Genomic DNA, 21913 nt, shown 5'->3' on the forward strand with positions numbered 1-21913 from the left:
GATTACCTGACATTTCCTTGGAGAGAATGCGATTTAACACTTAGAATTTCCTGGTCTTGTATCAGCAATCTGACTCAGGTCCCTTTTGCTTTGCTTATGAATCTGCCTTTTCTCCCAACCCCCCACGGTATTTATATGCACATCCACTCGAACTTGTGAACTCACCTGACTCAAAGAGCCCACCATTCAGTCATCCAACTAGAACCCATCCCCTCACTGACTACCTAACTAATGTGCTTCCCCACTGATCATCCAACTGGTGCTAATAATACAAGCTAACTTGCGACTGGCAGCATCAATCAGCCTCTGATCCATAATCCTTATTCCCACCCTGTCCCTTTATCTCCGAACCCAGTGGAGCCCTAGTTAACTGCTTTTCTTTCCCATCAGAAGTGAAGCATTTGGTGGGTGAAAGTCCTTTCCTCGTGCCGTGCTGATCCAGTACTGAACAATCCTTTAGGTCCAACAAACGTCTAAATGTCTAAATCGTAAACTGCCACCCAAAATGGTTATCAGCACGCCTTGCAGCAACAGTTTAATAAAATTCTTCAGGTACTGAGGAAATTCAAGGCCTACATTTCACACAAGTGACAGTGGTATATGATGAAGCTACACTATACTTGCTTATTGTAGATTTTGAATTTCCCCTGTGCAAAGAGTTCCTTTTCTTGCAGCAAGGCTACATATCTTAGTCATTTTGGAACTAATATTAAAACCACAACAACAGTATTCAAGACCTTTTAAATAATAATACTTGACATCCCATTATGTATATTTTTAGGTCTTCTGCTTAGCAGTATACAAATCTATTTATTTAGATTTGCATAGTGTGCCTGGGACTATTTGCGGTCCATTTTTATATCCGTGTAACACTCAGCTCTATCAACCCATGCTTGTCTAGGGGAAACCGCCGTCTGCCCGCCAAACCGTGCCTCACGTTTGCGTAGATGCTGTGTATGCACCCCGGCACAAACTCACTACGTAAAATATCAGTCAGTACAAAATGTACGTTTAAACGATTACACTTTATAAATTTTACTGTGACTGTGGGGTTAGTGGAGAAACAAAAAGATAAAATAAAAAGGTGCCAAAAGTAGGGATTATACAGTTCATGCACAACGTTGGAGCTCACGCAATATCCTCGATCCACCATTCGATTTCCTCCGAACTCCACGACCCTTGGACTGGGACCAACCACGGTGGTCTACCAGAGTGCGTCCAGCACGTCCTTCCTCTTTGCCTCTCCTCGCCGATCTCTCCCGCACCCGCCCAGGTAGATAGATACAGATAGAATAACATACCTTCCATTGGTTAGTTCCCCGTTATCTCTAATTATAACCCAAACATTTCAGCTACAAAGAATATTACCTCATCAGTTAACATTACAGAGAAGCCATTCCATTATAACACTACAGTGAAGCCATTTTATGTTAGCTGTAACAATTACCATTATAGTTAATATTACTGAGAGCCCTACATCCGTTTTCTCGTGTACTGCTCCACATAGAATATAGCTCCTTAAGCAAGTTGTTCCTCATCAGATGATTTCTGGAACTGCTTAGAATTGGCATCACACCAAATTGTGTTCCCACATCGAATATGGATAGGTCCTTCAACCCTGAGGCTACCATCACACCATGTATATGAATAGGCTATAATAACAGTGGGTTTGGGGGCAGGGTGAAAAATACCAGCGAAGTGGGGGAGGGGGCTTGCTTACACTTTATTCTCATTTATAGAACTTGGTTGGGCTTGGAGATCAGACACCGACATTAATTTTTCCAAGAACACTTAGTTCAAAAGAAACAAAATGAATATTGATGGCAGTGTTCTTTCTAAGCTGTGCAGATACGCGGTCATGCAGTAACTGAGATGCCGTGAAGCTGGAATTTTCATTATATAATGTTAATTTTTTTTGAAATTACGTTGATATAATTGTGAAATACCCTGCAATTAATTATGTGCTAATGAATATAATCCATAAGTTTTCTAAAAATACACCTTTATTTTGAAATATTTTAAACTTTAATGTATTTACAGTACATCGTTAGTATTACAACACTGTTACAAATTGTGACAATAAACACAGAATGGAAGTTGGTAGCTCATTGTTAATAAACAGCCAGCACACTGAATGGCAACGTCATTTAAAGTGTTGCGCGGTTTCCAGGCCATATAAACATTTCCTGCTCAGAGCAACAGTTGGTCTGCGCAGATGTGAAAAATCAATTAGAGGGAACATTGGTTGATAGTACATATAGATCTTGGACCCTGGCTGGTATTTTCCCTTAATTTGGGGTATAGAGGCTGGTTTCAATACCAGGCCATGTGAGATCAATGCAGTCTAGCAATTTATAATACTGAATCCCATTTGCCCACTGAACCACTGGAAATCCCCAAATATAATTATCTTAGTTAACTGATGTTGCCTGAAAACAACTTAGAATTTTCTGCATTTGAAATATAACCAATCTCTTCAAATGAAAATGTTATATTATTATATTTCTCTAGATGTTGCAGACCTTCCAACCACTCACTACAGTTTCTCTTCCTGTGGTCTTCATGCCTTTTCTACAACTTTTTATTGTGGAAAGGTGAAATTTTGCTCTTGCTGGTATAGGAGTAAACTGCTTTATGTCAGCAATTGCTAAAGCCAATTAGAAATCACAATTTTAGTAACAATGTTATTGATTAGAAATTAATATATGCATTTTGTGTAGTGTGTAAAGTGAATGTTATTTCCATAAATTGGTGATAATCAAATAACCATTAGTAAGAAAAAAATAATCAAAATATACACTAAGTGGCCATTTATTAAGTACCATGCACCTAATAAAGTGGTCACTGACTGCATGTTCATGGTCTTCTGCTGCTGTAGCCCATCCACTTCAAAGTTTGACATTTTGTGCATTCAGAAATGTTTGTTTGCGCACCGCAGTTGTCATAGAGATCAAAACAGTATTTTCAGCCCAACTAATGCCAAACTATTATGCCAAACACCAAATCTGTCTAATCCCATTGAACAGCACCCAGACCATAGCTCTCCATACCTCTCCCATCCATGTACCTAACCAAATTTATCTTAAAAGTTGAAATTGATCCTGCATCCACCACTTGCATTGGGACCTTGTTGGACACTCTCACCACCCTCTGAGTGAAGAAGTTCCTGCTCATATTCCCCTTAAACATGCCACCTTTCACCTTAACACATGACCTCTAGTTTTAGTCCCACTCAACCTCAGTGGAAAAAGCCTGCTTGCATTTACCTTATCTATACCCCTTATAATTTTGTATACCTCTGTCAAATCTCCCCTCAATCTTTTATGTTTGAGGGAATAAAGTCGGAACCTGTTCAATCTTTCCCTATAACTCAGGTCGTCAAGTCCCGGCAACATCCTTGTCAATTTTCTCTGCACTCTTTCAATCTTATTTACATTTTTCCTGTAGGTAGGTGACAAAGCTGGGCACAATATTTGGTCTCACCAACATGTTATACAATTTCAACATAACATCCCAACTCCTGTACTCAATACATTGATTTATGAAGGCCAATGAGTCAAAAACTTTCTTTATGACCCTATTTACCTGTGATGTCACTTTCAAGGAATTTCATGATTTGTATGCCCATATCCCCCTGTTCTACAGCACTCCTCAGTGCCCTACTGCTGACCTACCTTGGTTGGTCCTCCCAAAGTGCAACATCTCACACTGGTCTGCATTAAGTTCCATCTGCCATTTTTCAGCCCATATGAGCAGCTGATTCATATTCTACTGCAAGCCATGATGGCCTTCTTCGCTGTCCACTACACTCCCAATCTTGTTGTCATCCACAAACCTGTTGATCTAGTTCACCATATTATTATCCAGATCGTTGATATAGATGACAAACAGCAATGGACTCAGCACCAATTTCTGCAGCACACCACCAGTCACCGGCCCCAGCCAGAGAGGCAATCATCTACAACCACACTCCTGTACCAGTATCCTATCTGGCATCCTCTCTGCTCTAAATGTGCAATAAAAATAAAGAAAGAATAAATAATGAAAGAAATCTACCTACAACCTAGCCTCTCTTCACTAAAGCTTCAGCTCCCCACTCCAACACTGTCCTACTCACAAAATGGCTGCTCCGCTTAAACCTAACTTTTTTTTTTTTGGCCTTTGCCAAGTGCTTAATTATATGCAATCCAGTATCTACAGCAGGACTGTGGTGTGCAAAATGTGACAATTGACTCATTCCCTTGTTCTAAACTCTCTCTCCTTCCAAGCAATCTAATGTGTTCAAAGAAGTTGTGGCCCACAAGATGTGCTGACTGCCCCCGCTTGCTTCTTTTAAACTCTGTCTCCCTCTACACAATCCGATGTCTCCTCGGGACTGTGGTGCACAAAATGTGTTGTAAACATGTTATTTGAGTTCCTGTTGCTTTCCTGACAGCTAGAAACAGTCTGGCCATTCTCCTCTGACCTCTCTCATTAACAAGGCGTTTTTACCCACAGAATATTGCTCACTCAATGTTTATTGTTTTTTGCACTATTCTCTGTAAACTCTAGAGACCATTGTGCGTGAAAATCCCAGGAGATCAGCAGTTTGTGAGATACTCAAACCAGCACCAACAATCATCCCACAATCAGATTCACTTAGATCACATTTCTTCCCCTTTCTAATGTTCAGTCTGAACAACAACAGAACCACTTGTCTGTCTGTATCTTGTTTTACGGCGGTTGGCATCCAGCTTAATGGTGCATTACTGCCACCCTCTGCTCCAGAATGTGCACTAGACATACATTCTCAATCCACACACACACACACACACACACACACACACATACACACACACACACACACACTTCACCCTCCCATCTTTGACCATCCTAGTATCCTATTCCTGTTTATTCGTCATATTCTATAAAAAACCCCCGTACCCCTTAAAAATGCTAAAAATACCCGGACTTGTGCTCTCTCACCCATGCCCAGCAACCCTTTTAATGTGAATTCCTGCATCCCCAACTCCCTTAATTTATTTCTCATCATCTCTCTCTGTATCCCATACTTCCTGCAACTCAGAACTACATGCTCTACTGACTCCTCTTCCTGACATTCCTCACACAATCCTGTCTGGTGTTTCCCTATCATTTTCAATGTTTTGTTTAATGCACAATGCCCCAGCCTTAACCTAGTCCACACAATTTCCTCTCTTCTGTTTCCATTAACTACCCTAGTAACTGCAACACTCTTTTGTATTTGATATAAATGCCTCCCTTTCCCATCTTTCTTGCCACATTCGGTTGACTTTTTCCCCAGATTACACACTTAACCTCTGCTTTACTGATACTAATGTGCATTTCCACATTTTCTTTCTTTAATGCCCTCTTTGCCAACTCATCCACCCTCTCATTCCCCTTCACCCCTACATGTGCTGGAACCCATAGAAATTTTACCTGACCTCCCTGATTTGCAATCCTTGTAACTAACTGAAGGACTTCATAAAGTACATCTTGCCGACTGTTTGTGTGAAAAGACCTTAAACTTGCTAGAACGGAGGATGAATCTGAACATATCAATGCTTTGACTTGTCTGGCTTTTTGCACCCATTGCAACGCAACCAACACTGCCAGCATCTCCACTGTAAATACCCCTAACTTATTAGATGTTCTTCTGCTGATTCCAATTTCTTTTGCTGGTATGACCACCCCAAACCCTGTCACTCCTGTTGCAGGTTCCTTCGCACCATCCATATAAATGTGAGTATAATCACTATACTTTTCCATCACATGACAGTTAAATGCATTTACCAAATCTGTTTTATATCTTTCTTTCCTTTTTACCTCTAACAAATGCGAGTCTATGTCAGGCCATACAAGCTTCCATGGAGCTACAACCGGATAAACTACTGAAGGACTTATCCTCAGATCAAATACTCCACATTCTTTCGCGATATCATTCCCTACCCGACTAAAGGTATCCCTCTGAAACCTCCCATTTTCCCAGCACTCCTGCAACACTCCTTTAGTAGGGTGAGAATCATTGTGCCCCTGCAAGTTAGCCCAGTAGTTTGCCATCAGTTGCATCCTTCTTAGTTCCAAAGGCATTATTCCCATTTCTACCTGTAGGGCTGACACTGGTGACGTTTTAAAAACCCCACTGCACACTCTCAAGGCCTGAGCCTGAGTCACATCCAGTTTCCTTATAAGAGACCTAGCTGCTGATCCATATACTATATTTCCACAATCCAATACAGATCTTACTAAAGCCACATACATTCTCTTCAAAGCTGAACAACTTGCTCCCCATTCCCTACCAGTCAAACATCTCATCACATTTATTACTTTTTTACATTTCTCAACTTTCCTGATATGGTCTGCCCATGTTAATCATGAATCAAATATAACTCCCAGAAATTTAAATGATGCAACCCTTTCTAATTCAACCCCATACATCCTTAACTTCTTCCCTACCTCAACCCTTTTCCTGGTAAAAAAAATACAGATTGAGTTTTGTCTACTGAAAATCTACATCCCCAATCATAACCCCACTCCACCACTTCATCAATTGCTCTTGTAGTTTCCTGATTATATGGTCCATGTTCCTGCCTCTTTTCCACAAGGCCCCATCATCCACAAACAGTGACCTACCTATATCCACTGGTACCTTTGTGAAGACATCATTGATCATAATGATGAAAAGTAACAGGCTAATCACACTACCTTGAGGTGTGCCATTTTCCACTATGTACTGTTTTGATAATTCTGATCCAATCCAAACTTGAATTTTTCTACCAAACAAAAAATTTTTAATCCAATTAAAAACTCTCCCACCAATCCCCATCTTGTGCAGTTTAATTAATAATCCTTCCTTCCACATCATATCATAGGCTTTTTCAATGTCAAAGAACACTGCCACTACTGACTCTATTTGCCTGGGCCTTCCTTATTTCAGTCTCTAACATAATCACTGAGTCCATGGAATTCCTTCCCTTTCTAAAACCACTCTGATAACTTGCCAGCATTCCCCTTTTCTCAAGCTCATATGATAACCTTTCTGTTATCATCCTTCCCATTATCTTGATGTTAATGCAATTGGTCTGTAGCTAGTGGGTTTTGACAGATCTTTGCCAGGCTTCCTTATTGGAATTACTACTGCTTCTTTCCATGCACTTGGTAATCTTCCCTCCTCCCACACTGTTATAAAAATGCAGCAACTTCAAGAGCACTCCTTCTCCTAGATTTTTTAGCATCACAGAGCATATCAGATCTTTCCCTGGGGAGGTTGGTCTCGATCTCTTTATTGCTCTCACCATTTCTGCTAATGTAAATGGATCATCAATTATATCATCTGTTCCTTCCCTCCTGCTTAACACACCTGGGTGTTGGTTCATTATTCTTTCCCTTCTTCTTCTCCCTTCTTCAGACAAATTTTCTGAACTGTGTATCAGTACGAATGACTTGGCCATGATCTCAGCCTTATCCCTACTGGAGACTGCAGTTTCCTCCTCAGATATCATTACTGGATATTCCCATTCCCTTCTATCTCCTCCCATCCTCTTAATCATTCTCCATATCTCTCCCACAGGTGTTGTTCTTCCTAACTTGTCGCAAAAACTCCTCCAACTTGCCCTTTTAGCTTGACGTATAGTTCTTCTCACCACTGCCTGTGCTTTCTTATATTGAACCAAATGCTGCATATTATGGGTTCTTTTAACTAGCCTGAATGCTCTATTTCTGTTTTTTTACAGCCTGACAACATTCCTCTGTCCACCATGGTACCAGTTTTCTATTCATCCTATTTTTACTCCTAGGTATAGATCCTTCTGCTGCCATGATAATTGCTGAAGACACCTGACTGTTTAATTCATCTACATTTCCAGAAATATCAATCTTTGTCAACCCTTCTTCACTCAACTTCTGGAACTTACCCCAATCAGCTTTTTCAAACACCCACTTTGGGGTTCCGCCACCTGGTCTTACTTCAACTCTTTCACCCACTGAACACAAAACTGGGTAGTGATCACTGCCTACTGTTGAAGCAGTCCAAACTCCCCAGTTACTAATGCCAGCCAAGGTATTAGACACTAACGTAATATCTAACACTGACTCAGTTCCTGTTGTTATATCTATCCTTGTGCCACTACCATCATTCATACACACCAAATCCCTTTCTTCCATCAAATCTTCAATTACCTTCCCATTTGGATCTGTAATCTGATCCCCCATATTGTGCTATGAGCATTGAAATCTGCACACCACACTACTTTATGTCTGTTTTGTCCTTGTATCTTTAATAGGCTGTCCAAATCCAACCTTTTACACGGATTGTAGTAGTTAATTATAACCACTCCCTCCCCTCTCTCCCACACTTCCACCACTATGTATTCCTGATCATCTCCTTTTTCCAGTACCCTATATGGTATACCTTGCTTGATTAACATAGCACAACCCCCTCCTCCCCCTAGATTTCTATCTTTCCTTATCATTGTATACCCATATACCACAAAGTCTAAAGTTGGCTTCAACCAAGTTTCCTGAATACACACTACATCCGGTTTTACAACCATTTCTTTAATAAAGTGCTTGAATTCCTGGCTATTGGCCAGTAAGCTCCTTGCATTCCATTGTAAAAGAATCACCATAATTAGTATTAACCAACACATGACACTTCCTGGCTTGACTGATTACTGAGGTTCTCCCTCACTTCCTCCCATGTCAGTCCTACTAACCCTAAATGGTTTACTGCTGCTTTTACCACCAGCTGAATTTTGTCACTTTTTGACTTTACCTCAGCCACTATTAATCGCTCCAGCAATGAATGTTACTAGAGCCTTTTTGTCTACATAAAGCCTGTCATTTGTTCTTTGTTGCATCTCTCATATCCCTATTGCTCCCTGTTCATTAGGAACATTATTCTGTTCTCTTGACATTCTTACAGCTTCTGCATAAGTGATCTTTCTTTTCACTCTTATTTCTTGAATTTTAGTCTCCCGTCTCACAACCTCACACCCACTATATGCAACATTATGAGCTCCTCCACAATTGCAGCATTTTGGTTGAACTCCTGTTCCGCACTTTCCATATTCATGATCACCCCCCACATCTAGCACATCTCCTCTGCCTTTTACAGTTTTTAGCCACGTGTCCAAACCTTTGACAATTATAGCACCTCAGTGGCTTTGGCACATAAACCCTTACTGGGTAACTCATGAAACACAGGAACACCTTCCTTGGCACTCTTCCTTCTTCAAATTCAATCAATACTGATTCATTTTCCTTTTTCACTCCCTCCTTTGTTGTTTTCAGTCTTTGAACATTCATTACTTTCCCCCTTTTGATATTCCTCTTTATCTCCTCCATATTTATACTCATTGGTACCCCCATGATCACTCCTTTACAACCACTGTTTTGTGCTCCCACCCTCCCAGTGTATTCCACCTTGCATTTTCCTATCTCTTTTAGCTTGAGTGCTTTCTCAAGTTGTTCCTCATTCGCACATCTTACCAATAAGTTGCCATCATTAAGGACTTTTGCAAATACTATTTCCTCTACCTTATTTGTCAGAGTTGTTGTTAGCACAACCAGGTTAATTTTCTCCATATGTCCCTGAGCCTTCTCATTAAACTTAATTATGACAACACCTCCTCTCTGAGCTTGTTCATCTTCCTCACTTTCAGAGCTTTCTCCACTATCATTTCTTATTCTTTTATTCCCTTTGTCTTGGTTTTTATTCATCCGACCCCTCACTACCTCCTCATTCCCTTTATTTCTCCCTTCACAATAATCCACCTCTCCCCAGCTGCCTACCTCTGGTCCCAAGTCTCTATCCCTCTCCTTCTCCACTTTCTTTCCCTCAACCCCACCTCTTATCTTGTCCACCATTATCAGACCCACACAACCCCCTCCCAGCAACTTCCATTCCTTCCCCACTCTCTTTCCCTCAACAGGGTCCAAAACACACTCACACATCAAGCAAAACACAGCCAGTTTCCAGTCCAACCACTCTAGCCCTGGCCAACTCACAGAACCACTTAATCATATCTACTGTGCTTTTATGCATTGAATTGCTGCCTTAGAATTGGCTGATTAGATATTTGCATTAATGAGCAGGTGTGCCTAATAAAATGGCCATTGAGTGCAGTGGCCAAGGAGGAACAATAAAAGTGATTACTGCTGAACACAGGCATTCCTAGTAAATAGCTTTCTCCCAAGACGTAGGAAACTAAAGTTTAGTGGTTGATCATCCACACATAATGTTAATCTGTAATCTTCAGTGTCCTTCATTGTTCTTTAGAGTTCCTTTCTCCTTCATTTGATCTGAATAGCATCACCACTAACAATGAACATTTCACTTAGCATCATTATAGGCCCTGGCCTCAGCAAAGATAAACAGTGGGGTTAGTTTTGCAATCTGTTTGGTGATTGTTGACTTTCAACTGATACTTTCCACGTGATTCTGAAAATAGCCTTTCTGAGGGGTAGTGCTTTAATGTCAATTTACAAAGCTGAGCCTGCCCAACTGCATGAGGCTTTAATTAATTTGAATGGAAATCTAAATCTTGGCTGTTTCTCATGAGGTAGCTCTACTCAATTTACGATTTTTCTGCCAGATCTTGGAACCAGCTGGTAATTGTACAAATAGCTGGAAATCAAGATGTGACAATTTAGAAACATGCTGCAAAGTTTATTAGAAAGGGGCAGCAATTTAACCCAATAACTGCCAATTGTTAGAAAGCTGGAGGAGCTAGAAAACCATTTGGAAAGTATTGAATCTGCTTCCAGAGCAAAAGAAGCAGAGATTTCAAATTGCTGCACTGTTGTATTTGATATCTTTTAAAACAATCTTAATTTGGGGGACTGGATTCTGTGCAATGGTTCAGATTTCTGGGGAATCCTCTGCAATAGAGTAGTTTAGAAACACAGAAAACCTACATCACAATACAGGCCCTACAGCCCACAAAGCTGTGCCCAACATGTCCCTACCTTAGAAATTACCTAGGGTTACCCATAGCCCTCTATTTTTCTGTTATTCGAACAGCGGCCCCCCGTGTGGCAACGAGAGGAGGTGGACCCCACCTGAAGCCGTTCAGAGTGCTAAGTCTGCTCTTCGCTTCGGGGATGTGGTTGGCCAAGTCCAACATAGGAGAGCCGGGCTCGGGCTAGTCCCAAAAGCTCCTCAGTGGCACAATGCAACATCAGTGCAGAATAGACGGCTCGTGGTGGAGAAGTTGAGAAGACAGGAGGAGGCACAGCGAAATGTCAGGGCCGTCTCAATGGCCAAGCAGAGCCAATGGACTAATTGGGAGAGCCTGGAAAAGAGGAAACTTAGCTGGCGTGACATCTGGGAGATGGAGGGATCTCGGCTAAGTTTTATCATCAGAGCCACTTATGACCTCCTACCCACACCCCAGAACCTGAACCAGTGGTGGGGAGAAGACCCCGCTTGCTTTCTTTGTCAAGCAGCCAGATCACTAAGGCATATTTTAACAGGATGCACCACGAGCCTCACCCAGGGGTTGTACACTTGGCGGCATAACCAAGTTCTCAGACAGCTGGCATCAATTTTGGAACAGAGGCAAATCACCACAAATGCTCTCCCACAAACAGCGGCAGAAAATATCCACACCATACGATTTGTACCAGCAGGCCAACCTCCAGAGCACCATATAACATCAAAAGATGTAAGCATTCTGAAGGTTGCTCAGGGCTGGAAAATGGATGTGGACTTGGAAAAAAAGCTTGTGTTTCCCCCAGACATTGCGGCTACAACACTCCGGCCAGACATGGTCCTGTGGTCCACAACAGCCAAGCTGGCATATGTTGTGGAATTGACAGTACCATGAGAAGATGGTGTCGAAGAAGCTTATGAGAGGAAAAAGATCAAGTACTCTGAACTGGCAAATGAAGCTGCCCAGAATGGCTGGAAGACCAAGATTTTCCCTGTAGAAGTGGGATGCAGCGGATTTGTTGCTGCATCTACAACCAGTCTATTGAGGAAAATGGGGGTGAGGGGTCACACCCTCCAAAAAGCAATCAAGTCCTTGTCAAATCCAGCAGAAGAAAGCAGTAATTAGATTTGGATTGACAGGAAAGACAACAACTGGGCTGCAAGATGAAGACAGAAGGATATGGAACTGAGGTGATGTATCTGGGACACCAGGTAGCAATGTTGAGCCCTCTGGAGATGTCGTGGGCTTATCAACAAAACGTCAAAGAAGGAGGGTACCCCCCTGATGACGTACCTACCCTCCCTCCTTGTCACCACTCCAAGCCCACTGCCAACATCATGAGTGCCGACTTACCAAAGAGATTGAAATATCAAGTCCTAGTAGCTCTATTACTAAGCTCCATGTGCCTATCCAAAAGTCTCTTAAAAGACACTATCGTATCCGCCTCCACCACAGTTGCCGGCAGCCCATTCCATGCACTTTTGGAATAGATGTGAATATATGGGCCATTTTACATGTTCAGGTATTTTTAATACTTTTATCTTTAGAACTTCAGAGAAAACAGCAAAATAGAGGGGAATGGGTGTGTATGAGCTGTGGAGCTTATCGTGTAAACGTTCTGATCAAATGATAGATTAGTGTCAACATCCTGGTTCAACCTGTTTGACATGACTAGTAGTTGGTTTGTCTTCTCCGTGGATTGTCACCTTGTCGTGGTGGAGAAGCTTGTGTGGTCCTGAGATCCTGAGAGCAATGCCGTCTGCAGCTATGCTCCTGGTAGGGTCACCCATGGCGGTAAGGTCGAGGGTGAGGTCCCTGACAAAGAACAATCCAACCAAGACCTCAATGGTGGAACAGGCAGACGAAGTTACTTCGATCTCAAAGGGTGTGAACGCAGATGAAGGCTGCAACAAATCCAACAGCTCCAGTCGTCGTGGTTTCCATGCCATTGGAATCAGTTGGTTGATTTGTGAAGTATCGTGTGCTTCTTGCAGTGCAACATCAAGTAAACGTTAAACAAATACACGCACAAGCATCTTCGCTCTGTGGGCCACTTCTTCAAGTCTTTCAGCGATTGGGGGAGGGCGACGGGAGCAGGCAATGTGATGGCTGGAAGCTCCTCGTCAAGAACCGGCATGAAAGCAGTGAATACTTGATTCAGTCGCTCAACTTTTGGACAGAAGCAGGAAAGTTGTTCGGCAGCAGTATTCACATCTGAGCAGCCCCATTTAGGATCCACTCTGCTCACCCTGAACTGGGAAGGGGCTAGAAAAGGTGCCCTAAAATAGTCTGCTTCACCCTATCCTGTCTGGAAAGCCACTTCCAGAGGGATCACCATTATGCGGTCGAAAAACATCGAGAAGTGAAACTATAAAATTTGGAACCTGGAATATACGAACTCTGACGGATACCCAAACTCAGACTGACCAGAGAGGAGAACTGCCTTTGTTGCCCGGGAACTCCAAAAATTCAACTTTGACATTGTTGCTCTGAGTGAGACCCGCAGAGTTGGAGAAGGGCAACTAAAGGAAGAGCAAGGTCAGTACACCTTTTTCTGGAAAGGACTTGATCCTGAACAACCGAGGATCCATGGAGTAGGTTTTGCCATCTGAAACAGCCTACTTCAGAAGCTGACAGAGCAACCACTGGGAGTCAACGAACGTCTCATGACTCTGCGAATCCAACTTATCAAGAACCAACAAGCCACCATCATCAATGCCTATGCTCCAACTCTGGACGCCGAAGATGAAGTAAAGATGAACTTCTACGCCCAACTTGACCACTTCCTTTCCTCTGTTCCCAACAACGACAAGATCATTCTCTTGGGAGACTTCAATGCCAGAGTCAGGAAAGATCATAGGCTCTGGACTGGAATAATAAGCAAGGAAGGAGTTGGCAAGTTCAACACCAATGGAACACTCCTCCTCACCAAATGTGCTGAACACAACCTGGTGATTACAAACACCCTATTTTGCCAGAAAAACAGGCACAAAGTCTCCTGGCAGCATTCACGTTCCAAACACTGGCACCTCATTGACTACATCATCGTACGATCTCAGGACCCACAAGATGAACTGATAACAAGAGCTGTTACTGGTGCTCATGAGTGCTGGACAGACCATCGACTCATCTCATCCACCATGAGAATGAAGATTCGGCCCTAAAGGAAACACCAAAATCAGAACACTATTAAAAAATTTAATGTTGACATCCTTCAAGACATCAGCCATGTACAGAAGTTCCAACAAAGTCTTCAAGAACAACTTCCTCAACAAATCCCACCATCTGTAGAAGAACACTGGAATCAATTGAAGAACATTATCATCACATCCTGCAAAGAAACAATTGGATTCAAGACAAAAAAAAAACATCAGGATTGGTTTGATGATAACGACAAACTACTCCAACAACTCATCGACGAAAAGAGAAAAGCTTTCATTACCTTACAAAATGACCAACAATTGGCTACCAAAAGGAAACACTATCAGGAATGCAAGGCTGCAGTCCAGAAGAGCACCTGAAACCTGAAAAACCAATGGTGAAGGAGGAAAGCTCAGGAAATCCAACAACTAGCAGATGCCAACAACACTCGAGGCTTTTTCAACGCAACTAAAGCTATTTTTGGCCCAGCCACACACGGTCAAGTCCCGCTCAAAAGCAAAGATGGTTCAACCATCCTGAAGAGCAATGCTGACACCAATTCTAGATGGAGGGAGAACTTTGAAGATCTTCTAAATCAAACTGTCTCATTTGACAGGAATGCAATTAACAACATTCCAAAACAGCCCATTGACGACTCCCTAAGCAAAATACCAACACTTGAAGAAGTCAAGGAAGTCATCAAAATCTTGAAAAACAACAAGGCCACTAGACTCAATGGAATACCAGCCGAGGTCTACAAAATTGGAGGTAACCCACTTCATTATCAACTGCATCAACTTCTCATCAAGATCTGGATAAATGAAGATGCACCAGCAGACTTTAGAGACTCAGCAATCGTTACTACAAAAGGAAAGGTGATCGATCCGAATGTAGAAATTATCATGGAATTTCCCTGTTAGCAACAGCAGGAAAGATCCTCACCTGCATCATGAATAACTGGCTCAAGCCTTTAGCTGAGAAGATCCTTCCGGAGACACAGGCCGGTTTTAGACCATCACAGGGAGCAATTGACATGATCTTCACCATGCGACAACTACAAGAAAAATGTCATGAACTACTTCAGCCTTTGTACACGGCATTCATTGACCTCACCAAAGCCTTTGACTCAGTATCAAGGGAACTCCTATGGGATGTCCTATCCACCTATGGATGCCCTGAAAAGTACATTCGAATCCTGAGACTCCTCCACGATGGCATGCTTGCCACAGTCATGGTCAGCAATAGTAACTGTGAGTCTTCTCAAGTTAGATCAGGGGTAAAACAGGGATGCGTGATTGCCCCAACTTTGTTCACCATCTTCATTGCGACAATCATCCACATTATCAAGGACGATCTACCCCCAGGAATTGAAATTGTCTACAGAACAGATGGCAGACTTTTCAACCTTGCCCATCTCAAATCCAAAACGAAGACATCCACGAGTTCCCTCATTGAGTTCCAATACGCAGATGACAACAGTGTTGCAGCTCTTTCAGAAAAACATCTACAACAGATTCTGACTGCCTTCAACTGTGCATACACGAAACCTGGACTTGTCATCAATTCCAAGAAGACTCAGATTATCTATCAACCAACACCAATTGAGACAAATTGGATAGAACCATCATTTCAACTTGGCGAAACAGCCCTGGAAAACGTAGACCACTTTCCGTATCTTGGAAGTCACCTTTCCTCCAATGTTGACCTTAATGACAAGATCCGACATTGTCTTAAATGCGCTGGAACAGCTTTTGGACATCTCTGAACAAGAGTCTTTCATGATTGTGACATCCGAACAGACACCAAAATGTTAGTGTACAAAGCAGTGGTAATCCCAGCGCTCCTGCATGCACCAGAAATCTGGACAACATACTGATGACAACTGCAGGCACTTGAAAAGTTCCATCAACGCTGTCTTTGAAACAGGGGAGGGGAGGAGAAGATGGCGGCGCGATGCAGCGCGCGCGGCCGCTCCGAAATGATATCGTATTTGTAGGTAGGTACTGTGCACAATCCTGATTTGATGGAGACGGACGTGAGAAGCACAGAGGAACATCTGGAGAAACTTCTGAAATGCCTGTTTCGCTGCCACTGCTACTCTGCGAACAAGAATCTCCGGAGGGGAAGGTCCCAAGTCCTCGGCTTTGCCTATAGCCTGTTGCCGGGGCCGGGGGTCGAAACACTCGGCAGAGATGGTGCTCGGTGCTCGGTGTTGGAGGGCTGGTCGGAGGCTCAAAGTTCTCGGATGGACTCAAGAGTCGGCTGTGGTCGGTTGCTTCAAGGGTGCTGCATCGGTAAGTTTGCGGCGCTGGAAGCTCATGGCAGGGACAGTTTTTCTTCCTTCTACCATCTGCGTGAGATGATGAGACTTTCGAGAGACATTGAGACTTTTTTTTACCGTGCCCATGGTCTGTTCTTTATCAAATTACTGTATTGCTTTGCACTGTTGTAACTATATGTTATACAGGTGTCCCCTGCTTTTCGAACGTTCGCTTTACGAAACCTCACTGTTATGAAAGACCTACATTAGTACCCTGTTTTCGCTTTCAGAAGGTGTTTTCACTGTTACGAAAAAAATTCAACGCGCGCCCCGAGCAGCCGCTCTCCCCTGGATTTGGAACTGCTTTGCTTTAACACGTGCCTGTGAGCAGCTGTTTGCAAGATGAATTCTATGGTATCGGAAAAGCCTGAAAGAGCTCGTAATTAAAACATAATTAAGCATTTTGATCGTGGTGAACGAAATAAGGACAACGTGAGTTTGGCTTGTGGAAGCTGACGAACATGATGTTGAAGAGGTTTTGGCATCCCATCACCAAGAACTGACAGATGAAGAGCTGATGCAATTGGAAGAAAAGAGGATAATAATCGAAACCGAATGAGTAATGATAAAGTATGATTTTAATTTTGAAAGGGTACGTCGGTTTAGGAGATATTTGCAGGATGGTCCTTATTAAAGAACTGTGCGATAGAAAAATGCGCGAGGCTCAGCAGTCAAGCAAGCCTTCCACATCAGCCACAGCAGACGACAAACCTCCACCTTCGACATTGAGGCGGGCAGAGGTAGAAGAAGATGAGCTGCCTGCTCTAATGGAAACAGACGATGAGATGACACCTCAGTGTCCCAATACCCCAACCCCTAGGCCATGGACAGATACCAATTTGCGGAGAATGCAACGGTAGTCGGGAGGCACACAGCACATCTTTAAGAAAAAAGCCGAAATAAACATGTTAATTAATTACGTGTCGGGCGGCACCTAATTAATTAGCTTGTTTATTTCGGCTTTTTTCTTAAAGATGCGCTGTGTACCTCCCGGCTACCACTGCATTCCTGCATGCTTCGCGGCAATGTATCGCTCGGTGGCCTGGAGGGTGGGGGGCCACTGCACCACCCAACCTGCGACGACTCAGTCTAACACACCATCATCAGTGTGCTCGGCGCTGTCTTCCCGATTCCCGTAAGTGATACTACACTGTACATACATTATTTCTACTTCATATAGGCTGTGTATTTTTATGTGTTATTTGGTATGATTTGGCAATTTCATAGTTTAAAGGTTACTGGAGAGAGTGTTCTTGCCAGCAGCGCTTGTGTGAGATTTTCTGCCGACGGCACTTGCGTGAGATTTTCGCTACAGAGAACAGTTCAGTAATGATTGTGGAAAAGTATCTCTACTTTATATAGGCTGTGTATTTATCATATCATTCCTGCTTTTACTATATGTTACTGTTATTTCAGGTTTTATGTGTTATTTGGCATGACTTGATAGATTATTTTTGGGTCTGCGAACGCTCACAAAATTTTCCCATATAAATAAATGGTAATTGCCTCTTCGCTTTATGACATTTTGGCTTACGAACCATTTCATAGGAACGCTCTACCTTCGGATGGCGGGGGAAGCCTGTAATTAAGTGGATTTTGTCAGGTTTTCAGTCTTGGTTTGTCTTGTGTTTCTGTGATATCATTCTGGAGGAAATTGGTATCATTTCTTAAAGCATGCATTACTGAATGACAATAAAGAGGACTGCGTGTCCTCATAATCTAATCTAATCTTAAATATCAGCTGGGAAGATAGAAGAACCAATGTCAGTGTGCTAAATGAAGCAAAAACAACAAGCATTGAAGCCTACGTCATCAAGAACCAACTAAGATAGAGTGGTCATGTTGTTCGGATGAAAGACGAACGTCTGCCGAAACAAATCTTCTACTCCCAGCTTAAAGAAGGCAAATGTAAAAGAGGTGGACAACAGAAGAGATACAAAGATGTCTTAAAAGCCAACATGAAGAAATGTAACATTGACATCAACAATTGGGAAGCCAATGCCAAGGACAGGAAACTCTGGCAAGCCATCATCCGAGAAGGAACAGCAACTTTCGAAGCCAACAGATGTGCAGAATTAGAAGAAAAGAGAAGAAAATGGAAAGAGAGGCAGCAACAACCAAAGCCTGATCTACCATCTGGAACTACCTGTCCTGAATGTGGAGGAACTTTCAAAGCCAAGATTGGACTCATAAGCCACTTGAGAGCCCATAAGTAGATCAACAGAATAAAGACCATCATCCTCAACCTCGAGGGATAGCCATGACGACGAGTTGGTTTGTATAGACCCCTGAAAATGCTTCCCATTGTTGGGAATTATTGGATGCAGAAGCAATCAAGCAAATCATAACACTATGATGCCTCCATAATAGCTTCCTCTACCCCAGCAGTTTGTTCCATGAATTTACAACTTCTCTGTGTAAGCAAAAACCTACCTTTGCTATCCCCCATACACCTTCCTCCAGTTTAACATTGGATGATTTATTTTGTCAGTCTTTAATAAGGACTCAAATGGATACCTCCTCTTATTTACCCCTCGATAAAAAAGCCTGGCCTGCTGCGTTCACCAGCAACTTTGATGTGTGTTACTCAAATAGTTTGCTGTATTACTTTATTAAAAAATATCTGCCTTTTGCTAGTTACACATCAGATTTTGTGAGAATGTTCTCTACAAAGCCAAATGTCCACCTCTGGGGTATGTTAGCACTTGCGTCACTCTGTTGCCAGTGTTGTTTACAAAGCACATTACCGCTCACTCTTGAGAAAGGAAGCTCTGGTTAGCTGGGGATGGAGTGAAATAAATTACAGGATAGAATTGTTTTTTTTTTAACAATGTCATTTGGCATTTAATAATGATAATATACTTGGTGGATAGTAGCTCAGAGTAACACTGAATGGAAGAATTAGTTTCAAATGGTTAGGAGATATTATCCTCAGAAATTGGTTGATGCAGCACTGCACTCAAGATAGAATTTGTTAGTTTACTATTATCCCTTACATTGCCTGTGCTCCTAGTGAGTAAACTAAAGAATGTATTTGGAAAATACAATTTAATTTACAATTGTTCTCCACTGAATTAATAAGGCTTCACCGCCTGTTACTCTATTTTATAAAAAGTTAGATCTGCTGCCATATAGTCTCTGCTGGGATAGGTGTGAAGACTTGCTTGATTTTGTGAATACAGTGCAATGTTTAAGTCTTCTGCATCCAATTATTATCTATTTATGGTCATTCTTTACCAGCATATCATATGACTGCAAATCTATGCCTTGTTTGACTTAATAGGCATAGGATTTGACAAGTCTTCTTTAGAGATGTCATGGAGCTACAAACGGAATTGCAAAGCACCAATTTCATTTGACACTACAGCTGCTGATTCTCCTGGATTCCCAATAGTGAACTGCAACTGCACATTTGTGGTGTACCTTCTGTTCCCTGTCAAATTAAAATGTCCGCCATTGTAATGGGCTGGGCTGATCCAAACCCAAACTATTCCAGAGTCCAGGAGATGTGGTAATAAGCACACAGGCACAACAGAGTAACTTAAGCCTAATTTATTATCATAAAATAGAAAGCACAAATAAACCACACAAAATGCTATGTAGCAAGTGAAAAAGATTTCAGGGATCATGATTCTTAGACACCACTTGATTGTTGCTGTTGGCAGGGGATCTCTGAATTCCAACTCACTCATAAAACCACCCTGGGTCCCAAGCACCGATCACAATCTCTGGCCTTTGGTCCAAGTCCAACAAAAGCAGGAAGGACATCCCAATAAACACGCATTTCAAAAGCATAGAGCAACCACCAGATAGACAAATTCTTTGATCTTTTGTTCTTAATCCATTAACTCAGCCTAGTTTTGTCCATTCAAACAATATATGTGTTCACTAACACAGTATTCAGCATACCCTTATAAATCCATTGGACACTTTAATGGTCATTCCCCATTGCACACAACATTTCTTGTAGTTACATTAATATTACATATAGGCTCAAATCCAAAAAGGGGTCCATCAAGCCAACTTGACAGACATTCACATTTTAATGGTGCCTGAGAATAAGTAAGAATCCAGTTGCTACCAGCAAACATTCTACAGATATTAATAGTGTTTAATCTGTACAGACACTTCACAGACATTATTCAGTAACAGACATACAGACCCCATATGCTAAGGGTTCAGAAAGAGTTAAATTGTCATTTTGTACTGTTCAGACAGTCCTTCAATGTCTTATAAAATTTAATATGATACACAATCACCCCTTGAATGTCTGACAGGTGAAAGACATATCGAACTCTTCTTTCTGTTTAAAACGAAGAATAAATATTACTCCTCTCTCATCCCTCTGTAATTTCCTTTATTCCAATGCAATGCTGTTACATGTGACTTATACTTCTCCCTCTCAAATTGCAGTATGAATTCAACTATATTATGATCACTGTCTCCTAAGGGTTCCTAATAAGATCTGGGTTATTACACAACACCCAATCTAAGATAGCCTTTCCCTGAGTAGGCTCAAGCAGAAACTTCTCTAAAAAGCCATTTTGTAGGAATTCAACATATTCCCTCTCTTGCGATCCAGTGCCAACCTAATTTTCCCAATCCCCTTGCATATTGAAGTCCCCCATTACAATTGTGTCATTAGCCGTATTACATCCCTCTTCCAGCTTCCTTTGCAATTTCAATTTCAGATCTTGGCTATTATTTGGAGGCCTATATATGATTCCATTATGTTTTATTTTGCTCTTGCAGTTTCTTAACCACACCCACAAAGATTCAGCATTCTCTAACCCTATGTCACCTCTTTCTAAAGATGTAATTCCATCTCTTACCAACAGAGCCACATTACCGCCTATGCCTTCCTGCCTGTCCTTCTGATACAAAGTAAATCCACCTATCGAATGCAACCCACCTGGGTCATAATGCTCATGCTATAGCACATAAAGATCAGCGGTAAATACACCATCAAATTTTTCCTTCTCCAGCCCTGCCTTCAGCAGGGACGGAAACATTTCTTTCCTACTTAGATGGGAAGAGGGGCCCTTGGATGCCAACTGAAGCACAGTCATTGGCTGCTTTTGGGCATTCTGAGTTCCATTCATCTGGCACCCAGACTGTCCCTGCTGCTGCGGGATTTAAAAGCAGCTTTAACCTGCACCCATTCCCAATGTACATCTGACCCTTCAGTCTGGGCTAATAGACTACTAGTCTCTGCAACTGTCAGATCCTCAGATTACCCTAATGGAGTCAGCAAGATGCCTCCCCACCATGAGGGTTCCCATCGGGTGCACATACCAAGAGAAAAGGAAACAGCCTCAGGGACGTTAAAGGCATTACGATTATAAATGGCAGATTATGTTGCCAATTCACAGAGGCATGAAAGAGAAACCACGAATTTTCTGGGGATGAAGCAACACATCCCAGTTTAAAGGGGTAGGGTAGTGACCACTGCCCACAGGGAGTGTTCAGCCCTGTCAGCCTGACCAGACCACAATTCAGCCAGGACCAATAGTTCCAT

This window comes from Mobula birostris, chromosome 14 (genome assembly GCF_030028105.1).
Source record: "Mobula birostris isolate sMobBir1 chromosome 14, sMobBir1.hap1, whole genome shotgun sequence".
Classification (NCBI taxonomy): Eukaryota; Metazoa; Chordata; class Chondrichthyes; order Myliobatiformes; family Myliobatidae; genus Mobula; species Mobula birostris.